The sequence below is a fragment of the Notolabrus celidotus genome, chromosome 4 (genome assembly GCF_009762535.1).
Source record: "Notolabrus celidotus isolate fNotCel1 chromosome 4, fNotCel1.pri, whole genome shotgun sequence".
Classification (NCBI taxonomy): domain Eukaryota; kingdom Metazoa; phylum Chordata; class Actinopteri; order Labriformes; family Labridae; genus Notolabrus; species Notolabrus celidotus.
The window spans coordinates 32,808,559-32,814,562 of record NC_048275.1 but is presented as its reverse complement, the minus strand read 5'-3'; the positions used below and the strand labels follow the sequence as shown (position 1 = coordinate 32,814,562).

General features: G+C 41.6%; 1 long non-coding RNA gene across 2 annotated transcripts; it reads right to left on the bottom strand.

Annotated features, from left to right (window-relative positions):
• Window positions 1-2,401: 2,401 nt before the first annotated feature.
• LOC117812028 lies at window positions 2,402-3,462 on the bottom strand. 2 transcript variants are annotated; one of them, XR_004631112.1, is made up of 3 exons: window positions 3,267-3,462; window positions 2,790-2,937; window positions 2,402-2,618 (listed from the first exon to the last, which is right to left on the bottom strand). It is a non-coding gene; the product is annotated as an uncharacterized LOC117812028 (long non-coding RNA). The 2 variants fall into 2 exon arrangements; XR_004631113.1 differs by having other exon boundaries at window positions 2,790-2,865.
• Between the last annotated feature and the right edge of the window lie 2,542 nt (window positions 3,463-6,004).

The following is a 6,004-nucleotide window of genomic DNA, read 5'->3' as shown; positions in this document are numbered from 1 at the left end:
GGGTATGCTCTATGCAAAGCAGGGCCTCGGTAGCCAAAGTCGGCAGGCTGAGATGAGGTGTCAGCATTGCACGGGCGCACTGATGTATGAATGCGGCGAAATCAAACGCGTCACTCGACAGACAGGAGGGGGTTGGAAAGGTGAAACCAGCGCGCCGAGAGAGAGCAGCTGTACATCGGCGTCAAGGTGCTACCATCCCTCCCTCCTTCCCTTTATCACTCCTCCTTTCTTGTCTTTTTTTTTGTTGTATTCCACTTATTTATTTATTTGCCTGTTTTTCTTCATCTCTAACTCTCCGCCGCTGCTTCCCGTTCGGTGGCACGGAAGAGGCCACAGCCCTAACAAGGTACAGCGGTCACAAAGAGAGAGAGCGACCGAAATAAAGAGACAGAGAGGAACACAGCTACTCAGAAAATATTAGCATATCCCCTAAGGAATACCGACTAAATTGATACCGAATGAACCCAACCCCTCCTTCTCTCCATTTTCACCCACCCTCCTCCCTTCCTCTCTTTTTCTCTCTCCCAGACCTCTCCCAAGGTGTCACGGTGTCTTATTCATTAATATGTGTAAATCCTTGTTTTCGTCAACACGGCGGACGGCGGGCGACACCACAGAGCGACATCGGCGGGCCGGTGTTGCCGCCTGACTCTCTGACTCCGGTTCATTGGCAGAGGCTCGTCACTCTGAGTGATGAGTGAGGAAGAGGAAAGAGGAAAAGAGGAAAAGAGAGAGGGAGAGAGAGAGAGAGAGAGAGAGAGAGAGAGAGAGAGAGAGAGAGAAATGGTGACTTAACAGAGTTTTAGATGAAATGTTTTAACTCTGTTCTCCATCACAATGTGCCACGATCATAGATAAAAGTTCATAGACACCGTTCATAGACAATCTGTTAAAGTGTCAGTGGTCTTGGGCTCATCTGTGATCAGTATGAAGGAACCCACATGATGATTTTTGTGGGTTCACACCCAGGTAATCCAAAATCATCAGCTCTATCTGCAACTCTGAAACCGTTGTTCCTCCTCTTGCATCAAGTTTGGAGGTGTCCAGTGACTTGATGTTTGAATGTACTGTTGAATTGTGTAACGTTGATAAAGAGCATAAAGTCTGCATTGATTAGCAGTGAAGGGAGATGAATGGGTATTAAAACATACAAATGTTCACATTGGGGTTTAAATGATGTCTCAAGAAACAGCTCCTCTAGACTTTGAATATACTGACTTATTGTCTGAAGTGAAGTAACTTCTGGACTCACACTGCTTGTTGAATGCACCTTTAGCTTCCTATGGTCTTAAACCTTGCTGCTAATACCCGTGTTTTCTGTGTTTTCTGTGTCCTTAAATGTTTGAACTTGTTTTGGTGTTATTTCTTAATATGTAATGTCGAGCTGATGAGAAACTGTGTTTAATTTCACTATGTATGAAAATAAGGAAGGAGATGACAATACATTGAATCTTTCCTTGTCTTGTCTAAACCCAAAACCAAGTTCACACAGAAAATGGACAATGAATGGTAACTAGTCCATACTCAAAGTCCAACTATTTTAAATTGTCAATTAAGTTCATGGTCCAAAAAATGAACTAGATCGCTTAATTCTTTTTTAAAAAGCTGAATCTGGGTTTTTTTTTCAGTAGAGCCTCCAATGCTTCCATACCTAGCCCTTAACCACAGAGCTAAATGATTTACTGTATGCTCCTATAAATGTATAGGCATATCTTAAGTTTAAAAGCCAAGGAAATCAGAATTAAACCCAGAGGAAATACTGCAGCTTTCAAAACTTAGAAACACACATAAAACTTTAATTTGTTGGCTAAATATTTGGCTAAAGGTTCAGACTTTAACACCAAAACTCACAGGGAAATCTGCTTCTAAAAGATGACTTGGCTGAGATGGTTTTAAGATCCTCTGAAATAAAAGAACAAAAGTCAAAGAAACACTGAAAAAAACACAATATTGAATTATTCCTCATTCTAAACAAGTTCATCAGTTTTTAGGCCTTTGGGATCCGTACTGATCTATTCATAAAACTACTTCAAATGTTCACAGTAGCTGACTTCAACCAACCACAGCTGAGCGGCTAGGAGCATAAGCCTTGCCGATTGCCCACCGGGTGCTGTAAATCTGACTTTGGCTGCTGTAAAACACAGTGCTCAGTAACTCTGCAACGTTCGATACCCCTCAAATCCTTCAACATGAGAGCGGTCATTCACTGTCTCCAGAGTGAACTACGCTCATGTTCCTGTTCATGAGTTGCAAATTGAGCCGTTGGTTAATTGTTCATCCAAACATGAACGATTTCAAACACTGTGCAACCTAAACCTACACAAACTTGTTTGTACCAATAGTTTTTAATCAGGACCCAAATGCGAGACCACATACAGGGTCAAAGGTTGTTAATGGGGCATTTATTGTAAACAGGCAGACGATAATTGGCAGCAGTCATCTTCATGGGGCAGAGGTGACAGAGCAGCCGTGTAGACAGAGACACAGGAGCTGGGATGTTGAGGGGGATGTGGCACAGGTAGGACAGGTAGAAGTAAGGCAGCTGTGTGGCTTACAGTTCTGATGATCAGAGACTAGGTGGTGAGTGAAGAGGTGATGGGGATAGATGGAGGTAGGTACTGGAGACAGAGAGACAAAAAAGGTGAGGTGCAGGAAAATCCTGCGAAAAACACTGAGAAGGAGCCAACTATACCACTGGGAGAGAAACAATCTGGCATTATGTAGAGAGAAGTCGAGAGCTTAAGGCCCCGTCCAAATATATGTGCATATTTTTGGACTTATGGTCTTACCTTCACACGTAAACAGCGTTTTAGACTCTCAGGTGGATGCCGGGGAGGTAGTGGGGCTAAAAGTTTGAAGGCAGCACTGGAGCAGGGCAGCAGTGACGTTGGTAAAGCAGAAGCAGAGACAGGAAATCTTGCAGCTTAAATAGACCGCCTGACTGAGTGGATGCATTAGTCAGCGATTGAAAGGATACCATGTCAGTGTGAAATCATACCCTACAAATCCAGATCATGACTGTTTATTATTGTGTCATGTCCAACAACTACAGAATATAAGATTATGATGAATTCCTCTGTAGAGCTCTAAAAGTGCTCAAAGCAAGTCAGTCAGCCTTAATCATTTTTATGTAAAACAAACATTTAAAACCCACTTTCCAAACACTTTCCTGAGCATCATGAAATACATCAAACATAATTTATGTAAGATCAAAGTCATAGATATGAAGGTTACTTAATATTGTTTACTTGATTAATATGTCTCACCCTATCGCACTCAGCAGGTAGTTACCAGCTCCAGTTTGGTCAAAGTCAGACTTCTCTCTGCACCAAGTTTGAATCCTTTGTCAGAAAGTGGCGCTGGTGGCCTAGCGGTCTAAGCTAGTCCTTGCGGCCAAGGTTGCTGGCTAGACTCCAAGCTGCCACCATTTGCTGCAGGTCTTCCCTCGCTCTCTAATCCCCACGTTTCCTGTCTCTCTTCAGCAGTCCGATCAAATAAAGGCAAAAATGCCAAAAAGATAACTTAAAAAAAGAAAGAAAGTGACGCAGCTTTTGCTCAGCGCTTAAAGCACGACACCACTATAGTCCACGTAACAGCAGTTGTTGATTTGACTCTTGATCTTGACCCTTGGCTGCATGTCTCCCCTCATTCTCTACTCCCCATATGCCCCCTCTCTCTTCAGCCATCCTGTCTAATAGAGAAAAAATGTCCCAAAAAAATAGCTTTAGAAAAAAAAAAGCAACCAGAGATCCATGGGAGACATCAGCACCACTTTGCCTTTCACTGATCTATACTTGTGCCAGACTAAATAAGCCATCATCACAGTCATTTGTGTTTTCTGTGTTTTAATCCTGTTCCACCTGGAAACACTCTGACAGAACAAAATGCGTCCGTGGCATTTCAAGTACTGGAAATTGGCATTCACGGTTTAGATGCTACCATGCATAGGAATAAAAATAAAAAACAGGAGATTTTCTTTGGATTTATTCTATAACAGCTGTTTTTTAAAACTTTATTTAACATGTTTTAAACATTTACTTGAATAAAACATTCAAATGTATCAATAAAAAGTGTTTTTTGTTTTCCCAAATTAAGATAATATTCCCTGGATTGGAGATAATTGACCTTTTATTTGTCCTAAAAGTGGTCAAATACATTCCGCTTATTAAACAATCACCATGTGAATGTGTTAGTTCTTCACGTTTCTCACTTTGACTCTCCTTTCTGCTGTAAACTTCACATTACAATCCACTTTGAGTCCATGCATACAAACTGTACGAATACTCTGTGCCACTTCCTGATCATACATGATGTAATGTAAATGTGACACAAACCTGTGAGACATGCCACACTTTGCCTTGAATAGTAAGTATTAACACATCAAACAGCAAATCGAGTAGTTTTGTCCTTAAGCACTCTCACCGAGGTATTTAAGATGAGTCATCCTTTTTAAGAGCACATAAGTGGAAACATTCACAGCCACATTTGAAACCACTTAGTTGAAACAATAGAAGAATGCAATTTGCACAGTTGGAATTAAGTTGTCTGCCATAATGTTATGTACTGACTCCTTTTTTCAGCATTTTCCATAGCAGACGAGCGTGTTTGCTCAGTGAACACTCTGACATATGCTGGACATATTAAATTATAGGATGTGCAGGGAAAAAATCAATTAATGGCTCAGGCTATAAGCAATAAGCTGTAGCTGCTCTGACATGTCAGGATGGAACTCTTGTGACACTAATACATGCTACGTTATTTGAATAAGGACTGAAGGCTTACTCCATTGATTTTATTACAGAAACAGCAAATTGATTTGAATAACACTGCTAATGGGAGAGAGGAAAGTAAAGGCTGAGTAATGCACAGGATGTTCTGTGAGAGTAATGCAGGTTTTCTGTCTCTTAAGGATAAAATAGGCTTCCTTTTAATGTAAACTTTAATAATAATCAGTCATCAGTGGTCAAATCATATAGAAAAAGATTAAATTGAACACATTTTATAAATGGTTGAATTTCACTGCAGCATTACGAGTGATTCTGATCTCTTCCCTGTCGCAACTGCGTTCGCATCACTGCAAAAGGTAGGTGCCTGTGTATCAAGAGTTTGCAGTCACTCACATTACACCCATGTTGCATTGCAAACAGCTCCTCCATTACCGAGGTTGCCCCGCTGTGAACTCTCCACTGAGCGCGTGCAATCCACACGAGGCATGAGGGATGCGCAGCGCCACGCTAGTATGTTAAGATTTCATTTAGATTTCATTCATGTTTTAAAATATCTCTTGCGCAGGGGCTGCATGGGAATATATATTCCATGAATGGGAAATGCCTGGACGCCAGTGTGTGTGTGTTTGTGTGCATCTCGCGCTGTAGGACCATTCGTCGGCGAACAAGGCCCTTGCCGTTTTCAATTTCCAGAGGTGTCAGCCGGACCCGGGAAAGACTGGAAGCTGATACATCAGTGCAGCTGCCGGCCCTATTGTGTGCGTCTTCACTTCATACACTGATACCCAGAAATATATGAGAGTAAATTCAGAGCTTTTGTCGGAGTGGAACGCTGGCAGGTAGCAATAGCGATGGCCGATCCCCTGATTACATTCATAAACAACAGGTTAACTTTTCATCCTCTGCATGGTGGATGTAGATACAGCCAGGATGGGTTTCTAAACTAGTTTTTACTGATGCTGATAAAGATATGTTGAATTTTATTTGAATAGCTGCAACATTTGTCCAGATGGATGCATCCAATTCTTCTCTCCTCCATGTGCTCCTTTGTCCTGGTTTTGCTAAATCTGCATGAGAATGCAGAACTGGTCTTAATCCCAAGCTTTCCAAAATAGCAGCTTGGTCAGTGTCCCAACACGGAAAAAAAAAATGAAACTATAGACACTTTTACAAGCATCATTTCTGTCCCCTAGTTTGTTTTTAAGTAGCCTTAGTGTAAGATATAGAAGAATGAATGTTTAAGTCTGCTCAGTGCGGCAGCAGAGATGATCGTATCA